This window comes from Petromyzon marinus, chromosome 11 (assembly GCF_048934315.1).
Source record: "Petromyzon marinus isolate PM22_M1 ecotype Great Lakes invasive population chromosome 11, UKy_Petmar_22M1.pri1.0, whole genome shotgun sequence".
NCBI classification, from domain to species: domain Eukaryota; kingdom Metazoa; phylum Chordata; class Hyperoartia; order Petromyzontiformes; family Petromyzontidae; genus Petromyzon; species Petromyzon marinus.
The window spans coordinates 8,269,807-8,290,826 of NC_133677.1; the positions used below are offsets into that span (position 1 = coordinate 8,269,807).

Genomic DNA, 21,020 nt, shown 5'->3' on the forward strand with positions numbered 1-21,020 from the left:
TCTCAGCCGTGATGCGGACCAAATTGTTGTCCCAGGCCACTCTCGTAAGAGATACACTTCAGGTCTAAACGGGTCCTCACCGGGTGAAATAAACTCGACCAACTAATACCTGGGCCACATCTGTACTATTACCTGGGTAACATTTGTAGTATGATCAATCGAATGGTCGAGTTTAGGGGTGGGGGGGGGGGCTGATTCAACAGTCTTCTTCTTTCTTGCGGCTGCTGATGTAGACGCAGAGCAACAGCTCCAATTTAACGTTCAGGTGGTCAAGCCAGATCACCGCGTCAGGAGTAGCGGAGTGTAACGCTGTGATGTCTCCTTCGTATTAGGCGATCGGGAATGGAAAGGTTTTAATTTGTCATTTGTGCATCAGGTATCCGCAACTTCTGCCATGGTTTGTGCAGTGGATGCGATTTAGGGTGGACCATGAGCTTCGTGGGAGATCAAACCAGCGTGGTGAGGTATGGTCAAACAAAATCCCCCAGGAACCGCACGGCGTGGGTAGGGCCTCACTTATCAGTTGACTGGCTCATCATGGCTGTATCTCACACACGACGAGTGTATTTATCCAGGAAGCCACACTGAGTGTGCTTATAGACAAGCCCGGGGAGTTCTTATACGGTCGGTATTTCACATAAAGGGGAACAATCCAACGAGTGGCTCACCGCCACTCAAGCCACGCGCATTCCGGGACAAAAAGTGTCCCGGGGCCCGGCGGCCGATCAATAAACACGCGCCCCGTGCAGCTTCGGCCTTGCGTGTCCTCCAGGGCCGCCGTCTGTCTGCGAGTTGCCCCCCCCCCCCCCACGACTCTCTCTCTATGTCCTACAATGCGACCTTACAATCCACATTCACCAAATCACATTCACCAATTGCAATAATCGCAGTCATAATGTGCAGCCTTTTGTAACTGCTGCGTGGATGAAAGTGATGGCCATGGTGGTCGTGATAGAACCGGTCCTGGGCCTCCCCAAAGTCGGCTCGGCCTCAAACGAGTACCTGGTGCGGTGTGTAAACTTCGCCACTGGGGAGTCAAAGGCGGTCGGGCGTGGTGCTGGCCACCCGCCCCCTCGTGTGCCGTTCCGGCCTTCACAGGCGCTCGCTAACAGCACTTTCCCCAACAGTCTGTTAAAGCTATACGGTGGAGTCTTTGGTCGTTTAACCATTCTTCACCACGAAGAACAGTGCGGGGTTAGTGAAGAGAGAGCGAGCGAGAAAGACACGCAGGAGTGGTTTAAAATCACACGCCTGCACTCCCATAGTAATTTTGGCCGTGGTCGAGAATTGAACTCGGGTAACCAAATTCACAGCGGAGTGCGATAACACAACTTGTTCCCACCGCTCCAGCCCAAATAGCACACGCGAAGCGTCGAGCACTGTGCGTTGTTTCGCGATAGCAGTGAGATTAGCCGGGGGGGGTGGGCAGAGCGGTGGTGCAAGTGGTTTTGGCTTGCTGCGCTATCCAACCCGGCTACCTGAGTTCGATTCAAGACCACGGATATTTTAGTTGCCATACATTTCCGCACGATAAGCCGCTTCGTTTGAGCTATCACTTGTGGCCAGGTCGCTTCTGAACTGATAGGAAAAAAAACTAAAAAGTAAAGTTTTTAGTTTTAGATATCCTCGATAACGAGTTTGATGATCAGCGTGGGTGAAGTATGGTCAAATATCCACCACGCTTGTATAATTGACACAGCGTGGCGCAGCAGGGAATTACTTGTTAGCCATACCACTTGTTAACCACCCCAAGCACACGGAAGCACAACTCCAGGGTTCTTTGTTAATCCACTGCTGGATGATTGCCTCTCCACGTCGTGTCGCTCGTATGGGTTGTGGTGCAGCGGTTGGCGCACTGCGCTCCGAACCCGGCGACTCGAGTTCGATTCCCGCTCGCGGCCACCAACTCCAGGGACGGTTATCTGAACCGGTCCTGGACCTCCCCTCGGTCGATTTAAACCTCCAATGAGTACCTGATGCGGTGTGTAGTAACCATCGCCACTCGGGGGACAAAGGCGGCCGGGCGTCGTGTTAGCCACCCACCCCCTCGCGTGCCGTGCCGGCATTCATAGGTGCTACTCGCTAACAGCACTTACCCCAACAGTCTGTTTAGGCTATACGGGGGGATAATTGTTGTTTGATCATATTTTACCGCGCTCATCAATACAGGTTGGTAAAGGATGATACTTTACTTATATATATTAGCTGCTGACGCAATTGTCCATTGCGAAAAAAATATAACTAATACATTTTAGAGAATTCGAATGCGTACAGCCTTGAGTAAACACTAAAAATGTAAATAAATCTTAGATTTGCTTTAATCTAACGAAGGATGTACAGTTATGTATTTTTTTGTATTGTACTTCATTTGCTCCCACATCTATGCTATCATCCCGCATCCACAAACCCGAATTGACCAGCGTGGTGAAGTATGGCCAAATAATCCCCCACGACAACATTGCCTTTATTGCTCGCGTTGCTATCGATAAAATTGGTCAGTTTATCAGCTCAATTTTGTTAAACAGGTCCACAACAATCTATTAAAACACAAAAGTAAATGTTTAATGTATTAAATATATTTATTGTGTGTGTGTATATAGCATTCAAAAGGAAATATTGAATATTGTCTCGACCACGTGGTGTGTTAAAAATCCGACGAATCTCTGATTCGCGTACTAAATGTAGATCCTATAAGAGGTTTTGTAAGTTTGCGTTTAAATATTTAGTTGTAAATGTAGCCGAATGTTTAATGATATGTAGTTTTAAATGTATATATATATCCCAACCGTTCTTCATCAAGTAAAGAGTTGACTTGTTCGCTAACCTATACGCATTCATTCAGATTACGATTATAACAAATGACGATTTTAATAACCTTCAGGACTTTACGAATCAAATCTATAACATTTAAGCTCACGATCATCATCCTCATCATCATCCATGATCAAGCCACTGCTGGATGAAGGCCTCCCTCTAATCCATCTCCATCTCTCGCCATCCAACGATGTCATTCATAATTATCCACCCACCACATGTACAACCCAACGATTTAATTATTGAACGAATTTACGGAAAACATTTCACATTCAAAGCCAACAACACAACATATATATAAAATATCGTTAATTAATTTGTAAATACATTCAAATTGTAGTTGAATTCAAAAAATTCGATTCAATAACATACCCACAAATACGAAAATGTGTCCAGAGAAAGTATCAACGACGCACACAGGAGTGAGGATGCGTCGATATATGATTGCTCTCCATCGTTATGTCCACGAGACTCAAATGGAACCGCCTTGGATCATAATCGATCACTCACGAGGCATGCAAATTAGCCACGAACGCGGACTGCCGATTCCCCGGATGTTAATTGGCCGCTCGGTATCGGAACGCTGCTCGGCTGGCTTGGAGTCGGGATTATCGGCGTAAGGCACTACCACTAAGAGTAAAAAAAAACTATTATCCAGAATAATAACTGGTAATAATAATGATATACGAATGATACTTTATATTGCTATAATAATAGATATGCATCATGAGGATAAAATAAGTAATATTAAAAAAAAACTTTTTTTTAAAAACACGCTTTTATGAAATGTATTAGTATCGGAAGAACTCCACGACTCCAGGAAGTGGCCCCGAAGCTTGGCCACAACGTAAGGGGCCCGTGGAGATTTACAGCCAACGTCAGTAGACCGTGGACAATTCGGCACAAGCCGAAACATAACATATAAAAAAAGATCGTTTAAAAGTAGTTTCATTTTATTTTGTATGATAGAATATAGTATTGTCATCAGTATGATATAAGTATACCAAGTTTGCAGTCGATACCACATTGGGAAGTGGGTTAAAATTGAGTTACAAGATTTGAGGATACAACAACAACAGACAGAGTGAGTTACATGAAAACATCGAATAATGCGACAGAGATGGATGTGGCGTGCCAAGATAATTCCGCACAGTTACACCTGAAATGTATCAATCGGTATACATTTTGGAATAATGCTTAACAGAGACAACACGTCTGCTAACACGAGACGCAACTAGCTGGAGACAAAACCAAGGAGGCGGAACTAACGAGACAACAACAACAGCAACCACCACCACCGACAGACTTCCCAATCAACCACGACAATCGATTCTCGAACGTAATCGCAAGCGGAGGAATCGTGGGCAAGTGGCCGCATGCCCCAATCTCATAACACCCCCCCCCCCGACTTGGGGATACAGTGGAACGCTGTGTGAGCTTATCTCCAAAGGGGGGGGGTTCATACAACAACTACGGATCACATGAACGCTTCTCCTCAGAACACCTCCAAGCCCATTAGGACTGACAATCATTAATGCTTGGGAGCGAGCGCGATTATTTATCACTTGGGAAGTGGGCGAAGGGGAATCAATAGTTAACTTTTTGGTGGCGCCTATTGATGTTATCTCGTCTGAGAGGGCTAATGCATAAACAGCTTTAGCGGAGGCCCTCCCAGCGCGGATGAAAGGGGCAGGTTCACGCGCTCCTCTCGTTTCCAAATCAGCGCCCAGAGTTACCGGCGGCGTGATCCGTTTATAGATAACCCACTCGAATGACAGCGGGGAGATATGAGGCCATCGCTCCTCCCGCAATTTAAACGAAGAGTAACTTCCCCCTCCCTCCCCCCCTACCATGTTACCAGGTAAGCACCTACTGAGCTGGAGGTGTTCTTTTTTAAGAAGCGGCCTGGCCACAAATGAGAGCTCTAGGAAGTTGGCTTACCGCGTGGAAATGCACAACGGGCAAATTCTCTAAACGCGCATTGATTGTAAACGTGGAGGGAAAACCGGAGACATCTACGCGAGAGAGACACCGCAAACTAAAAAATATACAGCAGGTGTCGGGATCGAACTCACGACCTCCTGCATGCCAGGCGAGGTAGTTAACATCTCTTCCGCCGCGGTGGGCTTCATTACAAAGAGAGAACAAGATTTAGTTGCGACGCTGGGTTGTAGCAGTGGCGCGCACAAAACACAGCAACAACAACAAGAACTGAACACATTCATCAATTAATGGCATAGAATTTGAACAAAAAATATGTCGCAGGTGACATTTCGTGCGATGGCCCTTTCACCACAGCAGAGACGACTATTGTAGAGAAAGCAACGGTCCACGTGATTCCCAACAATCTCAACTCACTTATTAAATATGTAACACTCTTCTCCGCGCTCTACAGTATTTTTGAAGTAAGATGAACGTTAAAAATCAGTGGGGTATCTATTCAAGTGGCATCCTGTGACAGCCCGCAAACTCCGATTAGCCCGCACCTCCGATGAGCACGGTTGGCTACGTACGGTGCGAAAGAAGTTCAACATACAGTACATACAGTCGGCTAGGGATGGGGGACGCTGGCTAACGAGTCTCTGTGTAGCCCAGGACTCTTATCTCCTAATCCTCTAATCAAGGGCCCCATCGAAATTCGCCCAATTTACCTTTTTTTAACGGTCTGTGTGTTTTACCCTTCTTCCCGTGAAGGACGCTACTGGGCAGTTGGAGGCAGTCGCCCTCCCAACAACGACAACAACAGTGGAGGGCCGAAGCTCGATGGCTCACAACAACGAGTGGAGAGCCGGGTGGATAAAACGCAGTCATGTGGCACAGTAGGGAAGCACAGGTGGTGCATCTGTCGGTCATCTCAGCCAGTCAACCCATGGCACCTGGGTCTGTTCCCGTGATCTCCTGCCAGCAGCGACCCTTCCACACTTTACGTGGCCTCAAGGTGTACCTAGCCTGGCACAAACGACGCCGTGGTGATGTCACAGCCACTTCGCAGCGAACGGCAATTGTTTTTTGTTGCTTATTATTCTGCTTAAAAAAAACAGGACGAGTCACACTAGTCACGCATTAAACACATTACGCGTGCTTACGCATTGTGGTGATTCTCAACTAAACTATTTAAAACTAAACTATTGTTATTTTACCAGATAAGGCCCACTGCGCTGTGTAGCTCTCTTTTAGAAGTGACCAGACATGATCGCTCAATGAAGTGGCTTATCGGGTGGAAATTTGTCGCGGAGGAAAAATAGACAAATCACTTAAAATATATATGCACAAATTAAACTAAACTATTTTTTTTATTTAACCAGGTAAGGCCCACTGAGCTATTCGTTTATTTTTCAGAAGCGACCTGGCCACAAATGACAGCTAAAGTGGTTTATCATGTGGATATTTACAGAAGCCAAATACTCTAAACGCATGCTTATTAATGTGGAGGGAAAACACGGAGGACCCGAAGAAAAATCCACGCGACCACGGGGAGAACATGCAAACTCCAAATATAGAAGCGTCAGGGTCGAGATCGAACCCACGATCTTCTGTGGACCAGATAGTGACAATTATCTGATCCGGTCCTGGGCCTCCCATGTGGTCAACTCACCCTCGAATGAGTACCTGGTGCTGTGTAAACGACGTCACTAGGGAGACAAAGGCGGCCGTGCGTGGTTCTGATCATCCATCCCCTCGTGGCCCGCCGTTCCTCCCTTCATATGTGCTCGCTAACAGCTCTTGCCCAAACAGTCTGTTGAAGGCTATAGGGAGGGGATATTTGGCTTTGAGCATGCTTGTGCAAATGAATGAATAAATAAATAATAAAAAGGCTCCAGTTAGCTCATTCATTCTACATATCTGTACTTTACAAATCGATGTGTTGACAAATGATTGGGCAAGTATTCATCGTATTGCGCGATGGAGATCACGTGGCGTATCGCGAAACATTTTGCAATCGTTCCGTGTCTCCGTGTGGTTTGTTTTTGTTACCTGCTGCCGTTCGTTCGTCAGACAGTCACAAGGGTTGAGTTTGCTTGGAACCAGAATGCCAATCATTAAACAGAACACAGCGCTGATATCCAACACAACCCGATTGTTTAAACGCGGCCTGCTGTTGTAGTGAATACTGTACAACCACGTGTCGTTGTAATTGGCATGCATTCAATTCACTAACCCGTTGGGTTCCCTGCGATTCAATAATAATCCACATAGCACGCGCTGGGAACGAGCTGATTCCATCGCTCCATCTCGTGAGTGGAGGCCGTGCCTTGATCGCCTTCCATTCCTCCTCGGCTTCCGCTCCCGTCGTCATTCCGGCCTGCCCAAATAATTTGTTTATTATACACGCAGGTTTCTGCTCAGCACGTTTAAATCGTGACTCACTCATCGCATTGTCTCCGTTTGTAACTTTGTTATTTTACTTTTGCCTTTGGGTTTTTTTTTTGGCATTGTCATCGAGGATTACTGGCTCCGCTAATGCTGTTTAATTAAACGAAAGCCGTAATAAACATCCAACAGACACCACTTGTTACGCTATTGTTCCGACGTCTGTATTGCTCCCCCCACTTTCACCAACCCGCATTGACGACCAGCGTGGTGAAGTATGGTCAAATCACCATCAACGCACACGACACGCGCGGCGCGGGCAGGCCCTCGTCCAGTAGTGGGGTGACTCCAGGACCGTACAATTTGGACATCTTCATCATGCCCATTGAACACGGGCCCTCTCTATTCATTGCGGGAATCAACTACCCCATAGAGTCAGGAGTGTAAGACTGTATCTCCCGACTATGCCACGAATTGGGCATGTATGTACATATTTGTTGAACTTCTTTCGCACGGTACGCAGCTGATCGGAGGTGCTGGACCATACTGCAGACATAAACATACGTGAGCCGATGGCTGAAGTATGTTCTCAGCTTGTCGTGTAGAATGCCCTATTATAGGATAAAATATCCTATAGGCTGAACACGAAATGTGAACATTCACATTGTCTAAATCACTTAACACAAGAATAATAACAAATGCGGAGCTTATTGGGTCTCTCGTGGAGATATTCCCCGTGCCCCCCGCCACTGCCCCAAGCCCGTGGGTCCCTAAACCCCTCCACCCCCACCCGCCCCCTCCGCCCGCTAATCAATGTAATGATTGTTCACACAACTACACACGTACGCACACGGCGCCTACGTCACCGATTTGTTTCAATTCACAACAGTTCATAATAATTTACAGCCCTTATTAAATCCACTGCTGGATGAGGGCCCTTCCGAAGCCGTGCGGGGTTCCGTGACCATACTTCACCACACTGGGCAGTGCGGGTTCTGTTTGGTGCAAAGTGTGGGGGTTGGGGAGGGGGTGTTCAGATATCAGGGCCGTGGTGGTCGGGAGTCGAACTCGTGGTCTCGAGCTCGTTGCGCGTGCGGTGCGCGAATCGCCAGCGCCACCGTGACACCCCCACGGTGCATTACAAGCGCAGACAACAACCGTACGTGCAACATCGGTCCAGAGCGCGCATGGCCATTGATAGCGGCCGCACATCTAAAGGCTGTACAACACACAGTGGGGCAGTTGATTCGTTCTGGCCCCTCGAGACGTTGATGGGCAAGTGCTGCATACTCTATGTGTCTACTCTACCTCCATTTGCACGTACTCGATCTCATCTGTACACGTGGAGTAGTGGCGCAGCGGTTAGCGCACTGTGCCGGTGTGAAGCCGATCAGCTGAGTTCGCTTCCCGTGCGCGGTGAAAAGTCAGTGGCGAGTGAGATCTCTGAAACCGATTCTGGGCATCCGCTTCAGCAAACTCACACCGGCCATCGTGGCCTGCTTCCGTGTGGCTGATGTAGCTGCAGGGCAATAGCGACAATGTCACATTCAGGTGGTCAAGCCCACATAACCGCGTCACGCGCAAGCGAAGTTGTATCGCTGTGATGTCTCCTTCGTATTTGTGGATCGGGGCATTGCGTCGTTATACGTTGTACGGTCTGTTCTGGATGATCAGTCGCACACGACTGGAGAGTTGTTTTTTTAAATATTCATTTTCCATTTGTGCAGTGGATACGATTTAGGGTTGACCATGAGCTTCCTGAAAGATCAAACCAGCGTGGTGAGGTATGGTCAAACTAAATCCCCCCAGGAATCGCACGGCGTGGGTAGGGCCTCACTTATCAGTTGACTGGCTCATCATGGCTTTACCCTACACACGACGAGTGTATTTATCCAGGAAGCCACACTGAGTGTATGTATGTACACACGAGTATATTCATCCAGAAATGCACAATGAGTCGTACGTCTCTTTTAAAGAGGATCCTTGCTACATTGGGTTTTGATTTGCAAAGATATGTTCAGCCAATTAATGGGTGGTTATGATACTACGAGCTTTTTTTGGCCCGTCCAACGACGGATGTATATTGCGGTAAATCTGAAATATTCAATAGAAAAATTGTTCAGCTCATGATTATTAATGAGGGGAGGGTTGCCCCGTGTGGAGTAACGTCACCCGTTAATGGTTATTGGGGAGGGGTGCGGCATGTGGAGTGACGTCACCCACTAATGGTTATTGGGGAGGGGTGCGGCATGTGGAGTGACGTCACCCGCTAATAGTTATTGGGGAGGGGTGCGGCATTGGAGTGACGTCACCCGCTAATGGCTATTGGGGAGGGGTGCGGCATGTGGAGTGACGTCACCCGCTAATAGTAATTAGGGAAGGGTGCGGCATGTGGAGTGACGTCACCCGCTAATGGTTATTGGGGAGGGGTGCGGCATGTGGAGTGACGTCACCCGCTAATGGTTATTGGGGAGGGGTGCGGCATGTGGAGTGACGTCACCCGCTAATGGTTATTGGGGAGGGGTGCGGCATGTGGAGTGACGTCACCCGCTAATGGTTATTGGGGAGGGGTGCGGCGTGTGGAGTGCGCGACCTTCTTGTGCGTTAGTGTAAATTTCCATGCGGGCATGAATATTAATGAAGGGGTGGGGGGGGGGCTCTTTTGCAGTGACGTCACGCACGGATGTAGCACTGTGCTGCGTAGATTTATTTTTTTACTGTCACTTTCGATTTCGCGTTGTACTTGCGGCTAACCTAATGTTTTTTTTCCGAAAAAAATCGCTCGGTGCGGTTTTAATTCACTCAACATGCGGGCCATGCGGTCGGACACGGGACGACACTGTGATGCGCGCCGTGTGCGCTACTCGGCAAGTAGCTTGCCTCGTGCGGGTGTCGCTTCGTTGGGCCCTTTTATTTTCTTTTTTTGGAACGCATCTACCACTACCGCATGCAGCGGAGGACATATGTACAACAACAAACGCCGATATCGGGCGTTGTAAGTTAGGGCTTCGAGGCACTCGGGGAGATTAGCAGCGGAGCATTATCAGTGCAGCAAACGGATTCTTGAGTCTTCTGTATGTGGTGAAGTTTTGAGTTGAGTGTGTCCCCAACTCGTTGGAGGTGGTTGGGGTTTCTCGTGTGACTGCGGTTTCCTCTCACGCCGAGTGAAACGCTCATTAATGTGGAGGTGACAAAACATCCCAGTGGAGCAGCGCCATCCTGAAAAGGAGTCTTGAGACTCAATGAGGCGTCCCGTGGTAAATAAAGGACATTATTATTATTGTCAATTTTTAATGTTTACTCGACACTGCCAGGCCGTTTAAATGCAGCACGCAGCTGATCCAACAGTCGCCTAAGCAATGCAGCTGAACGCGAACAAAACACAGGGCATGCTGCAGCTATGGGCCATACATACACACACACAAAGACAGATCCCCGTATAGCCGAAATGGACTGTTGAGGCAAGTGCTGTCAGCGAGCACCTGTGAAGGCCCAAGACGAGTTTATTTATCCACAGATCGGGGCAACCGCCGAGGCGAAATGGTGACGAGCGCACTGAACTAGCAATGCAGGGGGCGCCGGTTGCGATTCGATTTCCCGGCGCGGCAGTGAAAACAACGGGCAAGTTTATGATTTAAATCCCCCGCCTCTGCCCACCCACTCGGCGGTCAGGTCGGTGGGTCTCAAAGTGCGGCCCCCGGTTAGCCACAGGGTGGCTGGCCACCGTCTTTCAGGTGGTTGGCTGGGCCGTGATGCAAATGCAGGTTGATCAAGACAGTGTTGTCGGACATGAATTCATATTTTACTTGTGATATTTAAACTGAAAGTAAAGTTGGATAATGTATCCTAACCCTAAGATCTCAATTCTCCCCCCACCCCGCCCCTCCTAAAACAACACCTTATACCTGTGGTGCGCTGGTGAGTTTTAACGCCAAATGTATTATATCTTTACGCGATCTAACTCCCCCAAAAATAACTCTATTATGGATACATTTTCTTATGATCCGTAAATATAATTCGATATTCCTGGTATTTAGTGAGAGAAGTAAATGCGTTATTGACGCCGGGGGTGTGGGAGCTGAGTGTGTCCGCGGAAATGTTTGCATCGGATGAGTGTGTCGGCGGGCCCAAACGAGTTCGAGAAACTCTGGGTTAGGCGAGCCACGTTTGGTCGATCGGCAAGCCGCGTCAGGGTGCAAATAAGTGTGGGCACCCCCCACCTCTCCCAGCGTGGACGAGTAGGCCAAGTGCCGTCGTCTAGAAGGCCTCAGTGGAGATCATCTCACCAGCAGGGGCGTAAATAAGCTTTTGCAGGGCTGCACTTTATACAAGACAAAGATCCCTCCGTGAAGCCTTAATAAACTGTTGGGGCAAGTGCTGTTCACGAGCAAACGAGGGGGTGGATGGGCAGGACCGCACCCGACCGCCTTTGTCTCTCTCGTAGTGATGTTTTCACACCGACGTAGCAGAGGCCCAGGATCGGTACAGATAATCGTCACTGGTGGTGGTGGCCGTGAGGGGGAATCGACCTCGGGCAGCCGCGGTCGCAGCCGCCAGCGTGCTAACCACTGCGCCACCGCTCCCCTCCCCCCTGTAAACACACACGCACACGTGCTATGCGAAGAGGCCACAGAGTGGACAAATGTCTGCCTTCCAGACTCAAAGAGGATGGATGGGGCTATTGAAGACGTTGTCATTGGGATTTGCAAACACAAGCGGTGCGCATGCGGTGTTTATTACGAAGGACACAAAGCCGTTGTGTGCCGATGGATTTAATATTTATTTGGTCAAGCTTTCGCCCAATCGCTTATACTGCGTAATCTCTGTGCAGAGACGACATCAAAGTGCGTGCCGTCTGCCGTTGTCTTGTAGAGTGAGCGGTAAAGATCCCCCCCCCCCCCGTTAAAAGATGTTGCTGAACGTTATCAGTTACACAGGCACAATTTTTATTGGAATTGTCCAAATAAATCGCAACGTGCGGACCTCTCGACGAACTACTGACACTCGGTGAGGCAGGAATTCCTGGATAAACGGAAGACCGCTACTGTTAAAAGGTAATGTAAAATGTGCAACCCTTTGTCAATGCACTGCTGGCTTGAATGGATAACCAATGGCGTGTCAGTCACGTTGTTTGTTCGACCATACTTCACCACGCTGGTCAATGACGGGCCAGGAAATTGCTTCCCCATGCATATAGCTTGGTAATGGTTGTTCGCCGTGGCCAGGAGTCCAACTGGGTAGCTGGGTTCGTACCTCGCGGCTTAGCGCAGTGCACGAATCACAGAGCCACCGCTCCACCAACAAATACATTTAATCCGCACAAACATAAATGACGTTTATACATTGTGTCCTGTTCTCGAGGCGGTTAAGGGTTTTTTTTTTTAGAAGAACTTACAGTTTTAAAACGTGAAGAGACAAATTCAGCAAAAAGGCACATCTCAATTCGGTTACGTGCTTGGTGAAATGCACGCGCCGTGTCTGCTGATGAGACCCAGAAGGTCGAAACCAGTCCAGAGTTTGTACAGGTTTCTAAATGATATAAAATTATTGAATTCATGGTTATTCTATATAATTATGTATGAATAATAATAATAATACCCTGTAAATGACCGACTGTGTTGGGTTGGCAAATCCGTGCGCTCTCAACTGCATTTTCCATCTCTTTCCGTGTCAATGAAAGCACGCGAGTACTCGAGGCGCCTTTGATGCTCCCTGGGCTGCAACTCTTGCACAGGCTGAATTCTACGTGGAAAAAGATGCAAGTCCTGTACCCAAGACTCACCACAGCGAAACGTCGTGCGCTCCCCAATTCAGCGGCGGAGCATCTCATCCTCGTCGAAGATTGGGGGTTCTCATTGACGCTCTCACTTAACTCGCTCAATAGAAGTCGGAGATAGACCGGTTCGAGGTCTGCCGACACGATGCTTTGCATCCACTGTTGGTCCGGGAAATCAATGCCCGAATATGGTGCGGAGTTGGAGCCGTTCTGATCTTAAAATATCTGCGATCGTCTCTCCGTGTTGAGATTATTAAACAATATTTGAACAATGTCAACTATTTTTGAAGGCTGCTGAGGTGTATACCGGTTCATCATAAACTCCCAGGATTCTACTTTATCCCTGCTAAAATATATATTTTTAACAAAATCATGAACACAAAATACCGCTGTTTCAAATCAGGCAGTTACTTGTGGCCCACCCTGTACATGTACACATACACACACGTGTGTGTTAGTAGCGCAGTGGTGAATAATACACTGTGCTACGAATCCCACTCCCCGAGTTCTTAGCCACGGCTAATATCAGTGGCGATTATTTGGAGGGACCCTGGACCTCCCCCTAGGTTAGTTCAGCATGAAATGAGTACCTGGTGCGGTGTGTGCTTGTCAGCACACGTGGTTCTGGTCACATCAAACCCCTCTATGTGCCGTTCCGGGCATTTCATAGGTGCTTGGAAACATCACTTGCCCCATAGCGGTGTGTAACTTCCACATGGTGATCTGTATGTGTGTACTTAGTATCCGGTGCAGACTTGGGACTTGGGAAAGGGCCTTCATCCAGCAGTGGATATATCATGACTAATGATGATGACGACGTGATTGTTACAAACCACAGCTGTGGCTCCCCCCGCTGAGCACACATCAAATGAAATTAAACTATTACAATGTTTTATTTAGCCAGGTAAGGCCCACTGAGCTATACAGCTCCTTTTCAGAAGCAACCTGGCCACAAATGATAGCTCAACGAAGTGGCTTATCACGTGGAAATGTATAGCAGCCAAATACTCTAAACGCGTGATGTTTATAAATGTGGAGGCACAAACCAGAGGTCCCGGAGAAAAGTCCACGCGCCCGCTGTGAGAGAGAGACACGCAAACTCCAAATATACAACAGGCGTCAGTTTCGGAATCGAAACCACCACCTCCTGTATACCAGGCGAGGTAGTTCACATCTCCTAGCCACCGCGTCGCACACATTAAGGCGCGGTGAGAGAGGCACGCGATCAATTTGGCCGCTCAAATATTTGTCGCAATTGATTGGAGGCCAGGCGAGCTGGCTACACGTCCAGTCTACGCGCGTCGTCTGCCTAGCCCTGACCGCTGCCTTTATTCATGGCCCTTGGCTCCAGGCCGATTGTCCGATAAGCGGCGGAGAGAAGTGGTCACTCTCACTCAGTGTCTATATATCCCCCACTCCGTGCCTTGCCCACCCCGCTCCACTCACCCACTCAACCCCTCCACCCACCCCACGCCCTCCACACCTCGTGTCACGCAGCACATGCGGGGAAACTCATGAAAAATGAAGCTGCTGTTGCTTGCTGCGTAGATCAGCTCGCGTTGAGCAGCTAGACCAGGGGTCGGCAATCTGCGGCTCATCAAGGACTGATTGGTGACATTATTTATTAAGGACCGTCTCGTATTCACATGCATTGCGGCACTTGAAATATTTTTTGTTTGTTACCAAATTCGAAAAAAATGTCTCTGCTTGTTGTTTTGGTTGCCGACCCCTGAGCTAGACAAATCATTTGTTGCACCTCGAGGCCGTGAGAGATGGTGACGGAGTGGTAAGGTCTTTATCGCTCGTATAGCGGTGGATAGATCAAATAAATAAAACCATCAATGTTTAATTGTTACACGGAAAGTCTAATTTAGACAGTTACCCGGCTTGTTTACAAGGAAGACCCGTGATGCTTCACAATGCATTGCTGATCTCGTCAAGGAGCACAAACCATCACGCAGACTCCGGTCAGACTCGCAGCGGCGGCTTGTGGCTGGCCGTCGAACAAAGACGGTCACCGCATCGCGGCGCTTTCAGATGCGCTTCTGCGGCCGTCTGGAACGCTCTTCCTTCCGATTCTCAGGAGCGATGCACTTTTAAATCTATATTGATTTTTTTTTTAATGTAGAACTGCTTTTTGTGTTCAGTTTGTTGCCCCCCCCCCCCCAGGGCCCCGCACCTCCGATTGGCACGGTTGGCGATGTACGGTGCGAAAGAAGTTCAACAAACATCAGCACCAGAACAAGAACAACGACATCGTCGTGATGCGTACGGAGGAACAGGCAACAACGGAACATGGCTGATGATGATACCACGTGTATTGTAATGAAGCGATACAGGACCAACGCTGCCTTTGTCAGGGCGCAGGGTTTAAGAACACGATTCAAAAGAGGCGAATTCACCGTGGCTGCTCCCGACTGTACCCTGCTCCAATATTTGTACTCGCGAGGGGAGGGTGCCTCTGATAAGTGACGCCTAAAGACCAGGCGCGCACCAACCCCGACAAGGGGGTCACCAGCAGCAGCAAAGACAAAGATCCCCCGTGTAGCCTTAACATATTTTTGTCGCAAGTGCTGTTAGCGAGCACCTATGAAGGCCGGCACAGTACACGAGGGAGTGGGTGGCCAGCACCACGCCCGACCGCCTTTGTCTCCCCAGTGGCGATGTTGACACACCGCTACATCAGGTACTCATTTGACCTAGAGGAGGCCCAGGGCCAGTTCAGATAATTGTCACTGGTGTTGGCCACAAGCGGGAATCGAACTCGGGTCGCCGGATTCGTAGCGCAGCGCGCTAAACGCTACACTACCGCTCCGCACACGTAACACAAACAACAACAATAACAAATCAAACACATTCTCCAACGATAACGCTGCGTGGCCTTAAGTGGGACATATATACGCGTACACATTCCACTCTGTCCTTGCGTACGATGGAAGCAACATGCTTCAGGAGCTGAATGGCAATGTTGATGTCCGCTAGCGATGACGAGAGGGCTTCAGGCGAGAGTTGGCGCAGTTTGGCTGCTCTTCCTCTGTCGACCTTAGGGGGAGGCCCAGGACCGGTTCAGAAATTCGTCTCAGATGTTGGCCGTGAGCAGGATTCGAACTCGGGTGGCCGGGTTCGTAGGGCAGCGGGATAGCCGTTGCATTGCCGCATCCCCACACCACCAACCAACCACCATCACCATGAGTCACAATTGCGCATTCGCTCTCACACTGAAGAACGTTAAAAAAAATAACTCGACACATTCGTCATTGACGCTGCCTAAAGATACCAAGGCATGTGTAATACAATATAGAATTACTTGTCTTTCAAAGCACAATTACATGGCATATGACAAGGGGCATTGTCCGAAACGTCGCCTGTTACATATATATTTTTTTATTTTCATTTTAAGACCACACAGCATGAGTCATGGTCACAATAACTTGCACGAAACGAAAGTGGGATTCCTCATACAGCAGTGGATTGGATAAGGGTTGTACGCGTGCATTCGGATGCAATTCATCATCTTGAAGAGCAGCAGCGAAGTTGTTACCAATTGTCTTTGGTTGTATTCGGTAAAGTCACGTAGGTAAAAAATAAAACAACAATCACGACGTTTCGGCCACAACACAAGTAGCCTTCTTCAGGTGAAGGAACAGAACTGTCGGGACGACAGAGCTTCAATGAACGCTGCTAAGATTCGTAGCGTCTTTTAAGCTGGGTGAGAGAAGACGCTACGAATGTTAGCAGCGTTCATTGAAGCTCTGTCGTCCCGACAGTTCTGTTCCTTCGTCTGAAGAAGGCTACTTGTGTTGTGGCCGAAACGTCGTGATTTTTGTTGTTTTATTTGTTACCTACGTGACTTTACCGAATAGAACCAAAGAGTATGGATCCTTGCAGTCACGAAAGCTTCAAATCTAGAAGTGATACCAATTGTTGGCTGAAGGCCTCTCGATGCTGTTACCATCCACATTTACTCCCGACAGACTGTTTGGACAAGTGCTCCTGGCAACATACACAGACAAAGATCCCCTGTACTGTATCGTCTGCATAGACTGCTGGGACAAGAGCTGTTAATGAGCACCAATTAAAGCGGACACGGCGCAAGAGGGAGCCGGTGTGACGAACGCCACGCATGGCCGCCTTTGTCTCCCCAGTGCTGATCTTTACTCACCAAGTACAGTACTCGTTTAAGACTGAGTCCACCTAGAAGAGGTCCATGACAGGTCGACTGCGACAGGTCGAAAGAGGGCGTCGCGGTGGCTAGGAGATGTTAACGACCTCGCCTGGTATGCAGGAGGTCGTGGGTTCGATCCCGACCCTGATGCCTGCTGCTGCTGCTGTATATTTTAAGTTTGCGTATTTTCCCCGTGGATTTTTTTTCTCCGTTTCCCCCTCCACATTTAGAATGGACACGCGTTTCGAGTTTTTTGCTGCTCTACATTTCCATACCGTTCTCCACTTCGTTGAGCTATCTATCATTTGTGGTTGATAAAAAAAAATAGCTACACGGGGGGCGTCCATAAATGACGTCACGCACCTAGAGGGGGGGGGTCAGACATTTGTGACGATGTGTGACGAGGGGGGGGGGAGGTGAGAAATGTGACGTCACATCAAAATGCGCAACTTTAAATAAATATCGACAACACGTTCTACTTAATTAATTAGACTTTTTAATAAATGTTTTCTCCTACAACATCAGAGTGCAGCACCACATTAAACACGCAACTACAATGACAATAGTTTAAAGCGATTTGAAGCATGTTTTATTTAAAAAATGGAAATATGGTTTTGGGGGGGGGGGGCAGAGCTTTGTGACGTCATATTTGAGGGGGGGGGTCTGACTTTTTGTGACGCCGTGTGACAAGGGGAGGCGGTCAAAAAGAGTCCCAAATCGCGTGACGTCATTTATGGACGGCCCCATAGCTCAGTGGGCCTTATCTGGAAGAATAAAAAAAAAAAACTTTAAATATTTTCATCTCAGGTGATAGGAGGGGGGTGATATGTCACTGACTATGTCACCATACAGAGAGATTTATTTGACGATTCACCGCAGCTGCACTTGAGTCGAAGACTTTCAATCCACGAAGCATTCGTTAAAGAACAGAACGAAAGACGGGACACTGGAGGGCGCTGTTTCACTTGCGGCGAGGGCCAAGCCACCCATGCCCCATGCTCGCTCGCTCCGTAATTATCAAACCACTCGAATGGATTTTCAGTGCACGGGTGCGGCTTTGCAATCAATCCACTGCTGGATGAAGGCCTCCCGCCACGACGCCTTTGCGGAACGCGACGTGCCGTTCTTTCGCGTGGCAAATGAAGGGCAAAGTTGTTCGTGATTTCGGTTGCACGTGTGTGTTTTTTTTTTATACGCGGGGCAGTGCGAAGCCAACATGGCACGTCGAGCCAACAACGTCGGTTCCAACCGCGTGTCCAACGTTAGTACGTTTACTGGGGTCGCATACGGTCCGTGGTTGGTTGTTTGTAGCTGCAGTCACACACAGGAGAATCTTTCATTTTACACTTGTGCATCCCATTTGTGGGGGGGGGGGGGGGGGGGGGGAGGGAGTAGGGGAGTGGGAGGTTATTTTGCCATACTTCACCAGGCTGGCTACACAGTACTGCGTCCACTTTTGTAAGTGACGACGTTCCCTTCTTTAATCATCATTAACGTCACAACTCTTTCAACGACAACAAAAGTCCCCGACATTGTCGAGTTGTCGACAATTCAACTTTGTATAAAATAAAGGAAGGAATAAAACACAAACAAATATAGCATGCGCGTGTCTTCGATGTCGTTATGCAACATGCGATTGTCCTGGGAAACACAGATTCGCGTTATCACCCCCCACCTACCCCTCCCTCACCCCCGTTACAGACAGAAAGACGGAGCTCAGTTCATGACAACGCTTCCAACCTTGGTTTAGAAAGCGGTAAACAAATAAAAGAGCCCATCAATTAGGATTCGCCCCCCCCCACCACCACCTGGATAACCTCCAATCAGAGAGATTTCCGTCGGCCCAGGATTGGATAAATAAACGAACGAAATTTGTGAGGGGGCTTGACCCCCCACCCCCACTCAGAAACTCCGCTTCCCCCCCCCCCCCTATTATCAGATGTGAACCCCTGACATGATGCGGTGTTCTGATTCTGCTTCGTTGAAATCTCCAGACACAAAGTTTCGCGAGACTTGAGTTCAAACAAAAATAAAACAACCCGTGACTGAATGATGATTCACGGCCCCTTTTGTCAATGCACTGCTACAGTTGCTGCACGCGCCACATTTGAAAAGACGAAACACGTTTTCGCGGTTGTGATGTTTTTATTTTACTTCTGGTTGTACATGAACTCCTCTACCTACGACCATTCGAATTACGAACTTTCAGGTATACGAACAAACCTGGCCTCATGGCCATTTGCCTGTTCAAACCGAGAGTCGTAATCTTTGATTCTTTCGGTAAAGTCACGTAGGTATAAAATAAAATAAATCACGACGTTTCGGGCGCAACACAAGCGTCCGCCACCTGATGACGGACGCTTTTGTTGCGCCCGAAACGTCGTGATTTATTTTATTTTCTACCTACGTAACTTTACCGAAAGAACCAAAGAGTATGGATTCCTGCAGTCACGAAAGCTTCAAATCAAGATCGAGAGTCGTAAGTTCAACCGCCGCGCAATAGATGGCGGTGGTGGCATCTGCATCTGCAGAATGTGAAGAAGCAGTGGCATCTACATCTACAGAACATGAAGATACCAATGGCATCTAAATCGACAGGAGATTATCCAACTTTTAAAGCCATTCCCCGTGTTTAGCGTACATGCCGTACATCATGTTGGGAATTGACAAGAGTAAAGTTACGAACAACTCGACTTACGAACATATCTCTGGTATCGAACTCGTTCGTAAGTAGAGGGGTCCTTGTACCGCACGTTGCTCGGCACAATGTCCGATGTTTTGTGCCACGCGCTGAGAGGAGCTCCTGTGCTCCACGTGGACATCTGCGAAAAAGAGCTTCATAGCTCATCGGATTCCTCCAGCCAAAATAAAGATTCTGAACGTCGAGCATAGCTCTCTGATGTGCTTTGGGGTCGTACACTTGTACCACTCCACGTTTTGTTGGGGAGATTGTTATTATTCCGAAAAAAAACTCCCAAAGCGTGGAGTGGTCTAGCACGTGGAACGAAACGTCGGACATCATGAGGAATAAACACGCGGAACGAGACAACCGTACATCGGACAGCTTCGAAGCGTAGCATTCGAATTTACGTTAACTCAGTCACTGTTATCTATACGTGTTTGGTTAATGCGTAGGCATACAGCTCAGGACTACAGGATATAGGGGGGGGGGGAGGTATTTCAATCCCTACTTTGGCCTGGGGGGGGGAGTTGGATTAGCTAAGCCCATCCACCGCTCACGCGTCAATTTAATTAGCAGCCATGGCAACGGGTATCACTTAGCGAACGCGCACGAGAAATCAGCCGAGTTGTGTTGAAGTCCCTGCGTAAAATAACTGTGCAGATCCACGGCGCGCCGAACGTTGCCGGGGCATTCCTGCAGCGCAGGGTTCTTCATGGCAAGGCCCGCGGACCACTGGGCGGCCGTTAGTGCGGTCCCCCCGACAATACGCAACACGTGAGAACAACCACCCCGTCATCGTGCTGGCAAATCGCCAATGGTTTTAAATGTGTGGCTGCCCACACGCTGATGATGTCTTATCGGAGAAAGTGTGCGTCCCCCCCCCCCTGAAAATGAGTGAAGGACACCGCTTTGGCCTTCATCTCTCAGTGAAATACTTGCCCTGAAGGACACCGCTTTGGCCTTCATCTCTCAGTGGAATACGTGCCCAAAGAAGAAATTCGGTTGCTCTATAAATACCAATTGTCATTGAAGACTTCTGATCATGGCATCATTTGTGGGGGGTATTTGTTTTGACAGTGAGTTGAGTCGTCTGTACTGCCGTCGGAGGCCGTTATGCGAAATATAAATATCAAGATGCCCCAGGATATGTTTGTTTTTTTTGGCTTGTTAGTTCACAACCCCTTTGTCAATCCACCTTTGGGTGGAGGTTTACCCACGCCGGGTTGATCGGAGGGGTTGTTTGACCACACTGGTGAAGTACGGTGAAGGAG

At 48.6% G+C, this 21,020-nt stretch overlaps 1 long non-coding RNA gene across 1 annotated transcript; it reads left to right on the top strand.

Moving 5' to 3' along the window:
• Positions 1–8,097: 8,097 nt before the first annotated feature.
• LOC116941447 (uncharacterized) lies at positions 8,098–15,070 on the top strand. The gene is made up of 3 exons (XR_004402673.2): positions 8,098–8,548; positions 8,853–8,909; positions 12,806–15,070. It is a non-coding gene; the product is annotated as an uncharacterized LOC116941447 (long non-coding RNA).
• The last annotated feature ends 5,950 nt before the right edge of the window (positions 15,071–21,020 follow it).